General features: G+C 45.5%; 1 protein-coding gene and 1 pseudogene across 2 annotated transcripts in view; both read right to left on the bottom strand.

Moving 5' to 3' along the window:
• The window catches only part of ERC2 (ELKS/RAB6-interacting/CAST family member 2), an 887,395-nt gene that overhangs the window by 131,776 nt on the left and 736,576 nt on the right, over positions 1 to 19,043 (bottom strand). The window lies entirely within an intron of this gene.
• On the bottom strand, positions 1,304 to 11,572 carry LOC138385847 (uncharacterized; annotated as a pseudogene).

The following is a 19,043-nucleotide window of genomic DNA, read 5'->3' on the forward strand; positions in this document are numbered from 1 at the left end:
CTTCCCAAGGAAAAATCTGTTTGTAAAATAAAATGGTGGAATTTAGACTCATGACGGTTTTTTGCGGGGGGAGGGGAAAGGGTGCTGGGAGAGGTCATTTAGTAAATATAACCTTAAGAATAATAATGTTAATAATTGTTTCTTTTCACTAAAAATCTTATTATGTGCCGGATACCGTGCTAGGCACTTTCAATGAACAATCTGTTTTAATACTTATAATTAATTTCCCTGTGAGGATTTTTTTCCCCCTCAGTGGAATGTAAGCTCCATGAGGACAGGGATTTTTGACTTTTTATTTATTGCTGCATCCCTGGTGTCTAGAACAGAGATTTTCTGAATAATGAATGAATCCCCATTTTATAGAGAGGAAAACTGAGGCACAGAGAGGACAGGTATAAGCAATTTGCCTAAGGTCACAGAGGTAATAAGTAAAAAAATCAGATTTCAAACAAAATTTAATAACAAAACTTACAGTCTTTATCAAGATATGCTTCCCTCTTCCATCCAACACACACACAAATGCACACGAACAGTCTCCCCAGTGTGTGTGCACACACACACACACACACACACATGCACACACGAGCCTGCCCAGCTCATCCAGTCCTTTAGCTCCCCACAGACCAACTGCTGCAGGACTCATTTTTATTACCCATCCTCCTCGACCTGTCCCCTTCCAACAGAAGTCCCCTGTAGGTTATTTTGCTGGCAGTTTTCACTAGTATTTGGTGACCTCCCCAGCCCAGTTCTCATTCCCTGTGTCACAACCCCCGCCCCATGACAAACTGTTAATTATAGCCACCACAAAGTCTACACCCGTCCAGGAGACGGGCTGTTTGGCAGCAGCTGTGAAAGCTGAACTAAGTTATTTGGGGATTAATCCACTGCTGAATGTAGTCTTACAAGTACAGCTTTGGGAGGAAAAAAAGATAAAAGGAGCGAATGCTGCTCTTATAAATGTGAACTTCTACATAAAACACACACAGGCATACCCACAGATACGTTGAGTAAAAGTTAAAATATGATTATCAAAGGATAAGAAGGACTTAGAACTGTACTGTAAAACATTAAGAAATACGCCTCGGCTTTGTGTGTTCTGCAGGGATCTAAGTGTGCTCTGAGCCAAGGAAAGTTAAAAAAAAAGAAAGAGATAGCAAATTGAAATATCTTTAGGTAGACTTAAGTATAGCTTCAGAGATTATAATTCAGATCAAGGCTAGAGCTCCATTTCAACATTCCTTAACTGCTAGTAATGTAACAAAGGTCTGCAAATTGGGAGGTACGTCTGCTTGGGAAGGGATGCTTATCTGATCTCAGCCCATCTTTCTTCATGTTTCAATCCCGGAACAGCTGCCCTCCTCTTGGTGAGAAACTCGGCACAAAACCCAGCAAGCTGAAAGTGCGGCCGGCAACGGCGCGGCTGCAGCCGCTGCGCCCTGCGGTGTGTGCACGTGGGAGGGTGGCGCAGAATGGGCTGCTGGGGGGACGTCCCAGTGGCTGCTGGTGGGCAGCTGCCATGTCCCACAATAGGCTGGTGCCCATGTGTATCCTGGTGGGAGGGGGTGACGGGACAGAGACAATGGGGCCATAAGAAGGTGGAGGCTCGAAATGGCCAGGCTAGTTTCCTGAAACTGGGGGTGGGGTGGGTGGGTGGCCATTATTCTCCTTTCATTCATTCACTCACTGGCTTCTTCATTCATTTATTCACTCCTTCATTCATCCACTCACCTTCCATTCATTCAAACATTAATAGAGCAGTATAGTACAACAATGAAATGCACAGACTTGAGGACTTCCAGGCCCCCAGTGTGCCAGCTGTGAGACTTTTGGGCAGTTACTAAACTGGACCAGGCCTCAGTGTCCTCATCTATACAGTAGGAATAATAGCAGTGCCCATACCTCATACAGCTGCTGCCAGGAGATTATGACTTCGTGCAGATAAACATGCTACCTGACACATAGTAAATGCTCAATGAACAGTGGACGTTGGATGAGGGCGACAGCTCTGTGGGAGCCATAGAGATGTATGTTGCAGGCAGCTGTCTCCAAGGGCCACCTAAGAGAACCCCAGTCTGCCTGGTTGTCCTTAAGCATAAGAGTCTTACATGTGAGCAACAAGACAAAAAGTCAAAGAGTGAAAAATTCCCTAGGGAAACATCCCAAGCAAGCTTCATGGAGAAAGACCGACCCTTGGACCTAGAGTTTGTCCACCGGCAGAGGATCCCTTTGCCCAGGTGCTGGAGAGATGGCTGTCCTGGTCTGAGCCCTGGGCAGAAGTGTCTGGTAAGGGGCTGAAGCCTATAAGGAGCTCCAAGCAGGCTCCAGGGGGAGAGATGCTGTTTCTGTTGTCATGTTCCTTCAGAAAACAGCCTTTGGAAGCCACTGGAGGGCAGTCAGCAGAGAGGGGACTGGGGAGGGGACACACACCACTGAGACACAGGACAACCTGCCACTCTATGTTGGCTGTTGAACATGACCAGGCAAGGACACGAATGAAGGCTCTCATTCATGCCGCATCTCAGAGCCTCAGGCTTACCCCACTGAGAGTATCCTGAGGAACACAAGTTCTACAAGGTATCCTCCCCCAAAACATTCCAGGGACACGTGCATAAATACATCTGTGACATGCATCAGACTGCATTTCCCCGTGGAGTCTGACAGAGCTGCTTCGCATATTAAAGGCTCTGAGAAGTCCTGCAATAGGCAATCTGTTTAACTTGTTTAGTTCAAAATTATCCAACACTGGAATAATTTTTTTAAAATAATGCCTATGTTCTAATCCTCTCATTTTCTACATAAAGAGGTACAGGTCCAGAGTGAAGAAGATGGGATGCTCTCGAGGCCACACAGTCAGTCTGGTGACTGGCTATTTGCCTTCCTCCCCAATCCGCATGGTGCCAGGGCACCTCCATCACGTGCCACTGCTCCTTGAAATAGGTGGTGACAATGCTGACACTTCTGTCAAGCAGAAGTCACTCAAGGTGACTGCCTTTTAACACACTACTAAAAACAAACCGTGAAAGCCCTCTCTGAAATGTCTGATGGGGAACAGATTTTAACCCAAGCCGCTGGAAGACAGGCAGGTGGGTAAAGAGGCCGAGAGGCAGGCGGGAGGAGCACAGCCCAGCACCCTGGGTCCTGCGTCCGGGCCCAGCCCACCCACTGCCCCAGCCGACTCACCAAGCCTCAGTTTCCTCGTTGTGAAACAAAAGGATTGTGCTGACTTTCAGTTCTGCCTGTTTACGGGTCTAAAGGAGAAAGGCTTAGCAGGATTCAGGCTGACTCCCTGGCATTGCGGGGGCCCTAAATGCACCAGTGAAACTCCCACTCCCACCGTGGTGATGTCTGTGCTTGTCTGCCTCCCGACCCACAGAGCATGGCACTCCCTGCTCCAAGGCCTCCCACCACGGGCTCCCGGGAAGAGCATCCAGGCCACTCAGCCTAGCCTACAGGCGCCCTGCAAACTGGCTACCACCCCCCTCTCCAACATCTCCCACCACCTCCCGCCATCCCACTTATTACCACCACCCTGGCTGTCCTGGTGCCGGCTCCTTATCAGTCCAGGTGTCACCGTCTCACACCAGCCTTTCAAGCCATTTTATCTGAGGCAGGATTCTCACCCTCAGTCTCTTCCACTTCACTTCTTTCTTTGTACTTATCACTTTCTAAACTCATTTGTTCATTTACCTGCTTAATTTATGAATCTTCCCAACAGGATGTAATCCATGAGAGCTAAGTATTGTTTACTGCCACGTATTTACTGTGTGTTAGACTGGCAAAAAGTAGGTGCTCAGTGAACTTCATTTGAATGAACGAATGAATGGATGGATAAATGAATGAATTCTCTGCCAGGAGAAAGCCTGTTTACCCCTTAAAGGCCCAGGTCAAATAAAGCCTTCCCTGAATCATCTAGGCAAAACCGAAAAGCCACTTTCTTTGCATTTGGATAGCACTCTGTGCCTGCCTCTCAGAGGACGCTGCAGGCAGCATCCTCCCTGCTCCGAGGGCAGGGGCCTGTGTTCGCTGTTCTGTAAGTCCCAGACGTAGGCCTTTGCTGAGGTGGGTCCTCTGCAGGTCTTCTATAGTGCTTAGAGAATTAATGAATTGCTCTTCTACAACCAAAACATCTCTGGACTCACACAGTCAGGGATTTGCTTCCTCTCCAAGGAAGATCAGCCATAAGAGTTTTAAAGCTTATGTTTAAATTGTTTACATCTTCTGTCGATGTGCATCCCCCAAGAGAAAGCTCATCTGGAAGCTGCGTGATCTAGTGGAAACTGCTTTCAGTGGAAGCCCTGCAGGCTGGGTTCTAGTCTCAGGCCTCGGCTGCGGCGTCGTAAGCTGGCTCTTCCCCTCTCTGAACCTCTTGGTTTAAGGAAGGGGTGGAACACCCTGGACTCTGCATACCTACCCCCACCAGCCCTCACCTATTTTGCATTTGTGGCACGGTCCTCCAGATTTTCCCTCTAACGGCCTACACGGGTGGTTTGATAAGGAGTGACTCCGATGAGTGTAGCTGAACAAGCATTTTGCCAACACTCAGAGAAACAGAGATCATCCGTTACTCCCTAACTGGTATTTTAATGCAGACTTGATCTGCCATCCATACACAGCTTGTACCAAATAAGGGGATCTTCACATTTGTTCAAGATTCAGGACTTCTCACAGATTGCACAAACAATCAAAATCACCTCAGCTCCAGACCCTACTGCATCTCATTGTACCCAGCCTTGCAGATTAGCCTCAAAGCCCGCTTGGTCAGCAAACCTTTCTGCTGGCCTGGAAAAGCTCTTCAGTTCTTCAATTCCTACCAGGACTATGCCACAACAGCCATGAGGAGGGGGATAAGCCATTTTCCATTCCTGGGAACATTTCGGGGCCTGCAGTCTGCCTTCTTTCAGATTCTGTGGGCCTTTGCTAATTTGTATGACAGCTTCAATGTAAATAGGACACATCTGCATGGGTTAAAAAAATAGCCACTCATAAAGGGCAGTGTACTGTGTTTATTTATCATCTACAACTGGAAATCAGGTTCTGTTTCTGGTCTAGAACAGCTGATGGTTTGCAACAAGCTCTTGGGCATTTTGGAATAGTTTTAGTTGACTATTGACTTTAAAATTATTCGAAACTCATTCTATTTTCCAGTATTTTTTCTCAACAGCTTGGCTGGGAGAAGACCATGAGCACCTATAAAGGTGGATATTTACAGACCAGGTCCCTGGGGCAAACACACCTGACCAGATGTCTGCTGTCTGCTGGTGATAACACTTTTCTTCCTGCTTCTACCAACTGCTATTTGCTGGGCAGGTACTTAGTGCCAGGTAAGGGCTTCACAGGCATTCTCTCCTTTGGTCAACCACCCTGGAAAGTGCATGTTATTGTTCTGCTTTGAGAAATGAGGAAACTGAGGCACAGAGAGATTCAAGACCATATACTGGAAAGCATCAGAATTAGTGCCTGAGCCCATGGCCAATATTCTTAACCATCTATAATATCTTGCCATAGCCTCACACTCAGCTACTATGCTGGGCTGCCAGTCAAGGACTACACGAGAGTCCAGAATTAAATCTTGGTGGTGGGTGAAGGAATTCATTCAAGAAAAATACTCAGGCCGGGCGCGGTGGCTCACGCCTGTAATCCTAGCACTCTGGGAGGCCGAGGTGGGCGGATGGTTTGAGCTCAGGAGTTCGAGACCAGCCTGAGCAAGAGCGAGACCCCATCTCTACTAAAAATAGAAAGAAATTATATGGACAGCTAAAAATATATATAGAAAAAATTAGCCGGGCATGGTGGTGCATGCCTGTAGTCCCAGCTACTCGGGAGGCTGAGACAGGAGGATCCCTTGAGCTCAGGAGTTTGAGGTTGCTGTGAGCTAGGCTGACGCCACGGCACTCACTCTAGCCTGGGCAACAAAGTGAGACTCTGTCTCAAAAAAAAAAAATTAAAAAAAAAAAAGAAAAATACTCAGATATAGGAGTGACATCATTACTTTTATATACACATATATATTTCATGTGTATATACATATTTAAAATTGCCATTTCCATTATCATTTTTTCATGATTTCCTCCATAGTTCATTTTAATTCTGTTGAATTCAACAGGTAAGGCAATACAAGGTTACTCTCACTAGCAATAATGACAGTAGCATCAGCTGGTAACACTTTTGGTTGTTTACCAAAGGCTAGCAATTTGGGAAGCAATCTGAGAAGTCACCCTGAATATTTTAACAAATTAATCTATCAAAAGAGTACTACAAATCAATGACAGGTATACTAATTGGAAAGATGTCCACAATGTATAGAGTACAAAATTGGGAATTATAGAATAATTTGTATAGTACAAGCTCAATTCTTGTAAAAATGCGTGCGTGTGTGTGTGTGTAAGCCTACAATAGTCTCTGGAAGGACACAGGGTGGATGTGGGGACATTGCAGGGGGGACTTTCATTTTTCGCTTCATGCATCTCTAACTTTTTATGAGCGTGTATTTTTGATTTAAAAAGTGATAAAGAGGACACTTAAAAGCATTCCCAGCCATCTGGCACAGCCACCATAGCTGAGCCCTACATAGTGATTCCTCCAAGACCATAGCTGTTCCCCAAGATGGTCTCCCTGCTGGCCCAAGCTCTGTCTTGGAATGCCGACTGCATCTCAGGGCTAGCTAAACCATGCCCAGCTGGTTTTGAGCCATCTAGGTCTCACTCCTCTTCCTCCTCATTCCTGGTTATATATCCCCATGGCCTTGTCCTTTGCCTCCAGCAAGGCCACGATGGCTGGGCACAGTATGCACCCAAGAAAACGGTGTGGAATCAGCCCTCTTGATGAGGAAGGTTTGCTCCAACCCAGCTGGTCGAGAGGTCAAAAGACACACACAGGTCTCAGCTCCTCAGCTAAGCAACCCTCCGAGCTTGGTTCCCTGCTTGCCCCAGGCTGTCCAGCAGGGCCACCCATGCTGAGCACGGACACTGGTGAGCCACATCCCTTCGCACGCTCGGCATTTCAGAAGGCATGCTGCTTGGCTATCAGCAGGACACAAATCCAGAGCTGAGTGGCAGCACCTGCCAATCAAATGACTTTTCCATGTGAGCCTACTTCCCCCCTAAGCTTTGAGAATGTGGTTTCCAATCTGACTTTCATGTTTCAGAGCTGAAGTTTCAAGGACGCATCTGGACAAAATATGCTCTCCAGATAGGCCAACAATTTATTTATTTATTGCTTATGACATTGTACTTGGCAGCTAAGGAGATATAAAACAATTTGAACCACTCTGCAGAAAACGGTTGCAGAGTTGCCACTGGAGACCTGGAGGAAGATAATGAAGGAGAACGGAATCTCGCAGATCTTCCTGTAACTGACAGGCAGAGCCTCTAGAGGCAGGCATTCCTGCTAGAGGATCACATCTCTTTCCAGCCTCAACTCCCGCTTTGGCACAAGAAGGAGACCAGAGACATGTACTGGAAGCCTCATCTGACAGAAAAGATGAAGCCAGTGAGAGGACCTCTGCCATCCACTCCCTAGTCGCCAGGATAGGTGGATGTTTTGAACACTCGTTAATGCAGTGGCTGGTGCTTACTCTCTCCTGTGCCCTCTCCTGTTGACTCCGTGGGTGCCCCACCTGTGGCCGTCAGACCCTCCCATTTCATCGCATGCAGCCCTCCTCAAGCTGCTGATCCTTGCATGCTTCTGCCTGAGGGCTCCTCTGGCCTCTAAAGCTTGCCCTGCAAAGGCTTGTGGCAGGTGAGGAGTGTGAGGGTACTGATGCCCCCTGGGAGCAGCCCTCAGCCAATGATGGACAGGAATGAGAATATCCATATCCCAGCTCCCTCACCCCCAAAGTGGGATGACTCAGGTTCTACAATGGCCCCCAGAGGTCCCTAGCAGGACTAAGCTCCAGTTACCAGTCACTCACAGTGGTGGCTTCATGTCCCCCTTTATTGGCTACTTTCCCATCCCTGGCCCAATTCCCCACTGCCCTATTGATGTTGTTTGGGATAACATCCCCCCATGTAGTATGCGCTTCTGGAGGAACCCAAACTCAGCTCCTACCCCAATCCTGCCCAGCCTATAAGATAAAGATCATAAAGTAAAGTCCCAAGATTGCTTCATAGGCTGATTGTTGGACCTGCATAGTGTTTCAAAGAATTCAAATTAGTTGCTATGATGCAAAAAATAAGAGATTTCACAAAGAAATTTAGATTCTTGGATTCTATTGAAAAACTTCACAGATATGGCAAAACTGGTTTTCTACATTCCCTTATGGCATGTGGGCCTGGAGCTGACTTGGAATATCTCTTCCACCAGGCCTAACTACACAGTCCAACCCAGCCCCTTTCTCTCCTTGACATTTCCAGTCTGCACCTTGTGGATAGCTGGGTCAGCCAACCTACATGTGAGGCCAGGTACTTTCTTTCTCAAGACTTCCAGCCTTCCTGAGAGCCTGAACCACTGTATGGAGCACTAGGCCCTGGACCATACATAGACAGAGGGGTGTGTTCTGCCAGGGGATGCAATAGTGGTAAGAAGAGGATCACTAATAGCTAATGAGTGCAACTATATCAGGTGCCCTACTAAAACTTTTGCATTCTTTTTTTTTTTTCTTTTTAGTCTTCATAGCCACTCTACGAAGTAGATCCTGTTATTATTCTCATGTTTTATATGAAGAAACTGAGCCTTAAAGAGTTGGAAAACTTACCCACTTAGCTAGTAATGGTGAAGTTGGGTCTCAAGTTTAAGTTCATTTAACTTCAATGTTCATGTTGTTCTTTCTGTCTGCAAAACTGTTTGGCCCCTCTCATCCAGAGCAGAGGTGTATCCCATGGGAGAAGGTACTTTAAATGGTTACTATGCCATCGTCCAGGCATGGCCTTGAATCTGGGAGGTCCTGAAACCTGACTTGTCAGTGCACAGAGGAAGTTCATCTCCAAAAGGGCAGCTTCCAAAGTAGCCAGGCTCTGTCTAGTTAACACTGCAAATCAGGTGCCTTGTGATTATTTTATACTGAGAACTTTAATTAATGTATGGACCCAAAGAGTTGCCAGCTTCTACCAATCCAGTTTCTCCTTATAAGAACTCACAATGGAAACCAAGTTAGACCCCAAAGGCCAGTCGAATCTACAATGACATTAAACCATCACTGCACAACCTGGAATGTCTACCTGTGGCAAGTAGTCTTCTCCCTACAGACATACCCTCTAGGGAGGCAGACGTTTATAAATGATTTAAAACAGAGAGTAGAAGGGGTCACAATGAAGAAGGGAATGGCAGCCCCCAAATTAGGGGTGCTGGCTGAAGCAGTCCTTTAAGGGCATCAGGCTAAGAGGCCACTAATCCACAGTGGGATGGTAGCTTTCATGAGAAGAGTGACCCCTGGATTCTGTGGCCCTACCTGCTCACTCATCTCCCCATAGAGATGGTCTGGCCATCGAGAGGCCCCATGGCTGTGGCACCCATCTACTAGCTAGTGCTAGGATGCACATCCCCAAGATTCTCCTCTTTGACCTCCTAGCTCTTTGCTTCCATGGTTGGTTGACATCTCTTCTGACACACCTGTATTTCTTTGCTATCAATATGTTCGGCAGCTAGACCTAGCCTGGCTTGCTGGAAGGATTTCTGCTCTGTAGGGCAATTTGGCAAATCTCTATTCTCATCTATTCCATTTTGCTTTCATGGGTGTGCAATCTTATTTCTCTTATTTCAAAGCCCCTGGGGGTGGGAGGGAGCAACCTCACTTGCCTTGCTGTACCAGTGTGTTTCCCTTATGTCTCCTTGACCAGTGTGTGGACCACCCAAAGGAAGGAGGCAAGAAATCAGGGTGGAGAGAATGGAGACTCTGGGGCTATCACAGACCACAACTCATATCCTACCAATGTCACTATTATTGTTATACTGGATGTATTTCTTAACCCTTCTAGGTCTAGGTTTCCTCTTCTGTAAAATGCAGATAATTATTTCTAATTAAAAGATTTGCTTGAGGCCAGGCATGGTGGCTCACGCCTGTATCTCAGCACTTTGGAAGGCTGGGGTGGGAGGATCACTTGAGGCCAGGAGTTTGAGACCAGCCTGGGCAACATAGTGAGGCCTTGCTTCTAGAAAATATTAAAAACTTGGCTGGGCATGGTGGCATGCACCTCTAGTCTCAGCTACTTGGGAGGCCGAGGGGGAAGGATCACTTGAGCCCAAGAGTTAGAAGTTGCAGTGAGCTATGATTGCACCCCTGCACTCCAGCCTGGGCAAGAGAGCTAGATCCTGTCTCTAAAAAAAAAAAAAAAAAAGAGGAAGAAGAAAAAGAAAAGATTTTCTTGAAGAGTCAAATGAAGTAATGTGTGTAAAGTGCTGAGGAGTGTCTGAAAAGGAGGAATGTCAAATAAATAGAACAATAACAGCAACAGTAATAACGGTTATAATTAGAGCACGCCTCCTGTGTTCCCTTATCGTTCTGAGGTACAGCTTCCACCATAGAACTTAGCAAATGCTTGCTAAATTGACCTGAACCAGGACTCAATAATGGATGCAATTTCTATTCATCTGGGCTCACACTGACTTAAGGAAAAAAGCACTTATTTGCTCTTGTAACTAAATCATCCAGGACTAAGCTGGCTCTGGGGACACTTGCATTCAGGGTCTCAAATGATGCCCTCAGGGATCTGTCACTGCCCCCTGCCCCTCTCTCTCTCTCTGTCTCCATCTCTCATGTCTACTTTCCTTTTCTACCTGACTTCATTCTCAGGCAAGTTTCTCTTCATACTATGGCCCTGGTGGACCCTGGTACCCCAAACTTTATCATCCCAGCTTCCAATTCCATAGAGTCAGAAATTCTTTTTCCAACAGTCTTAACTCAAAGTCTCAGAACTGAGACTCAGTCTAGCTTGGTCATGTGCCCATCTCTGAACCAACCACTGTCCCCAAGGGATAGCTTCCTCTAAGTGATCCAGTCCAGGGAAAGCAGACTCTGATTGGCTGGCCTGAGGCATGTGCCCATACCTGATGTAGTATTGGGCAAAGGGTAACTGTCCCAGAACTGCAGAAACTGAAAGGAATTCCCCAAAGAAAATGTGGCCGCTGGGATCAGAAGAGGTGGAGATAGACAACGTACAGTCCAAAGCAGTAGATGTCTATATACCACTGCTAGGCATTAAATTTGCATTTTGCAAATGCAACACTCATGAAAATCCTGCTTATGAAAATCTCCCTCCCCCTGCTGCAGAGCTGTAGTACTAAGAAGACTGAAGGACCATCACCCTGTAGGTGGATCTGAGTAGCTCTGACCTGGTCAGCCTGCAACAGGGCCACAGCAGCCACAGGTGTTTAAGCAAGTGCTATTAAAACCAAGTCCCAGGCCTGCAGGCTCTTCCCTCAGCCCAGTCCCAGCTGACTGGCAGCCCTGACATGACATGTCCAGGCCAAGAGTCAAGACACCTGTCAAGATGTCATAGCGCCTCAGGGCACATGGGGTGGACTGGTTACAGCTGCACTGACCCTTCCCCAGGCCCACAGAGCAACCTGTACCTGCCACCTTCAACAGGCAAGACATCCTTCTTCATAGAAAATAGGGTATGGGAAAGCAAGGAAGCATTTGAAACTGCATACTGTCTTCTGTTTCATTATGAGGCTGGGCTTTGTATTCTCGAAAGCTTTTGCTCTTCTGTCCGCATATTCAAAACAACCAGGAGGAATTACCTGCTCTGAAATCCCCAAGATGCCCATACACAGAGGAGCTTTCGGCTGCCACAAGCAGCAGAAGGAAGATTTGCTTCTTAGTTGATTCCCTACTCCTCGGGACTTTCACAAACAGCAAATTATAATCCTGTGTTGCCCCTGCTGATCGCAGCTTGGGCCTGTCAGCCCCAAATAATACTTGGGTGATGAAATCATTTGGCCACATCAGGCTGGCTGTCATCCTGGACTCTCTTCTTCCTTCACCCTAGGACCAAATTCCATGGACCCTCTTTCCCGGGTATCTCTGAAATCTGGCTGCCTTTCTCCATGCCTGATCCCACCCTTCCTTCGTGCCTACACCACCTCTCCAGCTTCCCCTGCTCCTCTGCTGTCCTCCATCAGTTCTTGATGCTTCCACCAGAGGGATCCTTCTAAAGCACCCACATCTAGTCAGGGTCAGCTTTTTCTTTCAATCATTTCCAAGTTCCCTTATAATACGGTTCAATCTCTTCAAAACACTAGTGGAAAGTCTTTCTGACTTCAGTCTCTACTGATACCTCAGCTCAGCCTTTGCCATTCTGCCTCCTTGCCTTCTCTACTCCAGATGTATTTATGGACATATGTATGTTTCCAGATCAGACCCACATTACGACATTCCCTCTGTCAGGGACATTCTCCTCTGCCTCTGCTATGCCCGGCCAACTCCTACTTTTCCTTCAGGCCCCAGGGAAGGGCCATTATTTCTGGGTTCTGTGTCTGGGTTTGGCGTCTCTCTCACATGTCCTTGAGGCATCAGGCTTCCTCCATCACGGCATCATTATTCTCTCCTGCAACTGCTTGCTCATCTGTGCTTCTTTCACTAGTCTGGAAGATCTATGAAGATGGGACCCATTCCTATTCATCACTGTATCCTCAGCTTCCAAGGCAAGCCCTAGCACATTAGAGAAGCTCAGTGCGTATTTGTTAAGTGTTTAAACATGTGAATGAATAAACACAGAGAGGAGCTTGTTGCATGCTCAGACTTTCCACTGGCTGAATTTAATGTCCTACGTTCTATACAGAGAACTGAGAGCAAATGGGCACATCAGCCCCCCCCCAGATAAAATATTAGCTATGCATCGCATTTGCTCCTTTTGGCTCCTGATGTTTATGGCCAAAGTATAAAAATGTCCCCATCACAATTTTCACCTCTGGAATTGAGTGCCTGGTGGAGCAAAGAGAACACAATCTTTGATACGATCTAGAGCAAGTGGGACCTCCAAGGATTTGAAGGGAAATATAAGAATGTGCACTGTGCTTTGGCTTGGAGAGCCTGGGGGTTGGGGGGAGGTTGGGAGCTTTCTGTTTCCTTGACCATGCGACTTTGATTTTTTTCTCCTTGCTCAGCATCTAGTGGTGTAGTATTCCAAGGGCATTAAAACAAGGTCAAGGGGCTTTATGTGATGAAAGCCATTCTTAATTGTGAGTGTTTAGCAAGAATTTCAATACCATCCATTTTGCATATGGAAACATATTAGCTTCATATTCAACTGGGGTAGTGGTCATGGTGCACTGTGAAGTAGAGCGCTCATGTGCATAGACTTTGGTGTCATGTCCTACAGATGCAGGTTTAAGTTCCAACCTTGCCATGTATCAGCCATGTGTCACCTTCCCAGGAACCTAACCTCTCTGAGCCTCGGGTCCCTCTGTAAAATAGGGATAATAATAAAGGCACCAATCCTTGTAGGGCTGTTGTGAAGATTAAGGTAGGGAATGCACATAAGTGACTAGCACAGCACCTAACACTCGGCAAGTGCTTAGAAAATGCTAGTTGCTTTTCTTATTATAACATTGGGTCCTAATCTGCTTCAGATGCCAGGAAGTGAAAAATGCACCAGCCTGCCCAATGGGTCCATTTCTGCTGCCCCCAACACATTGATGTTGGTTCAACCCTTATGCATTACTTTCCTATTGCTGTTGTAACAAATTACCACACATTTAGTGACTTTGAAAAATATCCATTTGTTATCTCACAGTTCTGTAGGCCAGAAATCTGGCACAAGCATAGCTCAGCTGGTTCTCTGTTCTGGATCTCACAGGGACAAAATCACGAGGTCTCAACAGGGCTGCAGTCTTTTTTGGAGCTCTGCAGATGAATCTACTGCTCATTCAGGTCATTGGCAGAATTCAGCCCCATGTGGTCGTAGGACTTTCCCTGCTGGCAGGTAGCTGGGTGCTTCTAGAGGCCACCTGCATCCCCTGGCTCACAGCCCCCTCCCTATTTTTGTAGCCTCTCCTTGCCCTCGGAACCTCTGACTCTCCTTCTGCCTCATCTCTCCTCTCCTCTCTTCCACTGCACCTAACTCTTCTGCCTTCCTTCTCCACTTTTAAGGGCCAATGTCATTATGTTGGGTCCACCTACATAATCCAGGATACTCTCCCTATTTTAATATCAACTGTTAATCACTTTAATTCCATCTGCAAAATCCCTTCATCTAGTGCCTGGCTTAGTGTTCGAGTGAATAACTAGAGGATGGGAGTCTTGGGATGACATCTTTAGAATTCTGCCCACCATACCCTACTCATTGAATTTTAAAATCTGAAACAAAGCCCATCTCAACACAGCACACTCATGAGGTGTTTAGTTTTGGCTATTTGTGGAGTTGGCTTAGCTGGGAAGAAAAGCATGAAAAAGTTCTTTTCAAAAACAATGGGCCCACTTCCTTTCCTGGGAGACTAATGCTCTATTTAATATGGAGTTTTATAATCCATTATCAGGGAAATTTCCTTTATTCTTCCCTTTTTTACTTTCTGCTCAACAAAGTCTATACTATTTTAAGGTATTTAAATATTGTAAATCTAAGGTTTTTAATCTACAAAGCTCAACTACAGATTTCAAAATGTCAGCCAGCACGGTCTGAACAGGGAGGACTCTTGGGGAAAATCCTGAATTAACACAAGCAGGACAGCGTGGGCTAAGAAACTCAAGACTCCAGTCAGATTATATTTGCCAATTGGCAACCAGTCCTGTTCTCATCAGCTTACCAGATTTATTTCATGTAGAAAATTAAAATTCTGGGTCTTCATTTTATAGAAATACTTGCACATATGCCCAAAGACATATACAGAAAATTGTTTACTGCAGTCTTGTTTGTCATAGCAAAAAATGGCAAACAATCCAAATATCCATTAACTGTGAGCAGCCAAATACAACTTGGCAGGAGAACTCCATGGAATACTTTTGTTGCTATTATTAATAGAAAATAGTGAGGTAGATCCATATGTACTAGAATGGAAAGTTTGCCAAGATATATTGTTAAGTGAAAAATGCAAATTACAGAAGAATCTGTATAATATGATCCAATTCATGTCAAATGAAATGTGTAAATGTATACATATTTTGTTAATGCGTACAAAGGGCACATCTACCAATTAAGTGGGATGTATGGCTTCTGGAGAGAAGTGTGGAGTCGGGGGGACAGGGTGAAAGAGATATTCAGGTTTTAGGCTGTTGACCTCAGTATAGCTTAAATATTTTACAATGAGATTTGAATCACGCATGCATATTTTTTAAGAATTGGGTAAAAAAATACGATGTTAGACATACCACTAAGGGGAAGTGGGCATGTCAGACTTCTACAAATGGGACCTGAAAATGATATTATTTGAAAGTGTTTCAGAAATTAAAGCCTGCCAAACAGCTAACACGAATAACCTCTGAGCAGTCCAGCTGAAAATTCCACACTTATTCATTGCTGCAGTAGAGCCAAGTCTCGATGAGAAATGCTGAAGGACAGGGGGCTATTTATCCTCTAGTTTCTAGGTGGCTGTGGTCTTCTTCCACAGAGCTGGCACATAGTAGGTGCTTGATAAAAAATAAAAAATAAAACACATGGCACTATTTAATTTGGGAAAGTATTGTGTCTGCCTTTAATTAATTAAATCAAGCTTACTACAATCATGGTAGACATATATATGAGATTCAACCCACTCTCGAGAATAGATGGATAGGAGAAGGGAGATGGTTTCCATTATAGAAGACAGGCAAGAAAGATGTGGAATGCAGGCAATCTTGTTGTACTTTAAAAAAGAACAAAACAAAGAAACTCTCGAAAAACCAGATCTGAAAAACCAGATCCTAACCTTATACAGCCCCTTGGGATAAAGCTCTTACGGTGCACATGCCAGAGTAGCCAGTGAAGGAGAAAGGGGCTCAGAGCAGGAGGGGCTTGTTCTCTGCAGTGCTACCCCTTCATCAGTGGAATCCAGGGCTGGAATAAATGATGGCTAAGCCCCCTTTCAGCACCAACCTTCCGGCAATCTGTAAGTGGCTGCTCTGGTGGCCCAGTATCCTCAAAGGAGCTGGGATCGGTTCTTTTTAGCTTCAAAGGAACAGAGCCTTGAGTTTGCATGTCAAATGTCAGCGTAAACCTAAGCCCCAGCCCCCATGTCCTCTGCAGATCACCTGTCAGGGGCCGAGCTGCAGGAGTCGTCACAGCAGCCCCTTCATTTTGGAGGGTGGGTTGGAAAGGGAGGCAGAATGTGGCAAAATGCCACCCTTAAAGCCCTCAACATAAAACTGCATTTTTTTTTTAGCACTTTAAAAACCTTTTTTACTTTAATGGTCATAACTTTACTTGGGATTTACCAATATTAAATAAGTGGCTGGGTAAATATTACTAAATATTAGTACATAAAGCAAAACATGAGCACTACACTGGCCCACAGGACTCTAAGCCCAGGAACACAAGGAACCCCATTTCTAAAGCCTCATGCACAGTCTTTGCTGCTCTTGGTTTGTTTCTGCCTATAGCTGAGTTATATTTTGCAGTGTGACTATCCTATAAACCATGAGCTTGTTTCTAAATTGTACCAGATGCTCATCCACTAACTCAGCCTTGTGTTTTCATCAGACTTTTATGTTTTTATGAGGTACACCCTTGCCACTCAAAGTGTGGTCCCCACACCAGCAGCGTTAGCATTGGCTGGGAGTAGAGTTGCCAGATAAAATATAGGAAATTCAAATTTAACTGGGCGTCCAGCCTTTTTCTTTTTTCTTTTCTTTTTCCCTCTAAACCTGGCAACCCTACCTGGGAGCCTGTTAGAAATGCAGAATCTCAGGCTCCACCCAGATCTGTGGAATCAGAATCCGTATTTATTAAGATTGCGGGCAGTTGTTAAAACGTATTTGAGTCTACTTGGCTCCTGCAACGTTAACCTTTAAGGTTCTGCTGGCAAATCCTGATCTCGCTTTGCACTCAATGCAGATGAAAAGAGTAATCTGTCAATAAGGTTGGTTTGTGTGCCCCCCACCCCCGCCCCATTTCATCATGTACTCTGTTAGTAAATGCACACATTTTCCAACCTAGGCACACAGGGCTCCCTCACAGATGAGCTGGAGCTGCAGCAACGCCCCCCCCCCCCCACCACCACCATGCAAAGGAGACGCCAGGCTGTGTTAATTGCTTGCTGGGTGGTGGGGAGCAGGGGTGGGGCTACCATCTCGCCTTTGATCAGGAGGGAGAAGTAATGGTTTTACTTACATCCTGCTTTGTCTCTGCACAGGCTGAGAGCCAAGGATCCATTTCAGGCTCTCTCTTTCTTCCTAGGATTCTGTTACTGCCTACATACCGTGGCCCGGAGCTTCAGGCGGGGTGGGGGGGAAACCAAATGCTCTTTGTGGTACACCCACATGACAGGCTTCAAAATGGAAACAATATTTAAGTTAAACCTGGAAGATCAAGTTTGCTCAAATCTCGCAACACAGGGAGCTTTTGAAAACTTTAGCAGCAGGTCTGCGTCTGATGGGGAGAGGCCAGCAGTGATGGAGAAGCGAGGCCCTGTTAATAGATGCCGAATCCCATGTGGGAGTCAACACTTTGTTTTATCCCTTACAAATAATGGGATCATAATAACACACCTAGGTAGAGCCTGGAGAGTTTTAAGGTGCCTTTAGGGCCACAGTCTTCTTCAATCTGCAGAATAATTTTTTTTGGGGGGGAGGGCAGCGAAGGTGAACAAGGTGCACAACAAAGTACATAAATTTTAAGAATCAAAAAGTCAAGACATGTCTCTCAAGCAGCACGTTTCCTGACTCTTCAGCCAGTGCTCTTTCCATTGTTCACAGGGGTTCATTTATTTGGTTGCCCCAAACAATTCAGACCTGGATCATTCCTCATGGAATTTCAGAGCTGGGAGAAATCTTTAAAAGATTCTTACAATCCTGTTACGGATTGAATTATGTCCCCTCGAAATTCACATGTTGAAATCCTAACCCCTAGCACCTGAGAATGTGGCCTTATTTGGAAATAGGGTTGTTGCAGATGTAATTAGTTCAGAGGAGGTCATCCGGGATCCTAATCCAACGTGACTGGTGTCCTTATAAGAAGGGAAAATTTGGACACAGACCCATGCACACAAGGAGAACGCCAGGTAAAGATGAAGGCAGAGATAAGAGTGTAGCATCTATAAGCCAAGGAGCTCTAAAGATTGCCAGCAAACCACCAGAAGCCAGGGGAGAGGCACAGAACAGATTCTCCTACAGCCTCAGAAGGAAGCACCCCTGCCTACACCTTGATCAAAGCTGGCGGTCCCTTGTTACGCAGCCGCAGCCGCAGGCGAGTACGGACCGGGGATGGGACGTAGCAGCTTGGCGCTAATGCGATGCAGGTCTGCTGGGTGCCAGCCCTGGGCAGAGAGCTCAGTGCCTCGTCTCATAGCTTCCAACTCAGGCACTTATAATATGCACAAACGGCAAGGTACAATGTAGAAGGAAACGCCTCTTTTAGAGTAAAATTAAGCAGCATAAATAATTTAGGTGATCCCTCTCTAAATCCTTTAAAAGTGTTCAGAAATTCACTTATGAATCATTTTAAAGGTCTCCATTTATCTACGCAAGTAACATTTATGTCGCTTTTACACCATGCCAGACACTTTACATGGTTTAATGGATTTAATTCTCAAAATAACATCATAACAATGGCATTACCTTTCCTGGTTCTTTTTAAATAAGACCACTTCTCCTGAAATATTTGGGGCCAAGATCAATCAGTGCCTTATTAAGTTTTCATTCAATATTATGGTTTTTCTTATTATGTTATAGCTTTTATCTTCCATGATCCTCCCCAACCCTCTCCACGAGCATAGGAATTTTAGCAACACAATATCGGCTTTTGTGGGTTAGCATGGACATGTGACACAACGTTTAACATATAATATATAATATGTATTATATAACATATATAAGATATATGATATACAATAAATTATTTAAATATATATAAAAAGAACTATTTGATTTTCCAGCTACAAGTCAGCTGACTCACAAGCTCTGGGAACTTAACCCATTTGGGGAGAGACTTTGGCATGTGGTTTAAGGAATTGTGTCTGAAGAACCCCTTGCTATATGA

The sequence above is a fragment of the Eulemur rufifrons genome, chromosome 7, assembly GCF_041146395.1.
Source record: "Eulemur rufifrons isolate Redbay chromosome 7, OSU_ERuf_1, whole genome shotgun sequence".
Taxonomy (NCBI): domain Eukaryota; kingdom Metazoa; phylum Chordata; class Mammalia; order Primates; family Lemuridae; genus Eulemur; species Eulemur rufifrons.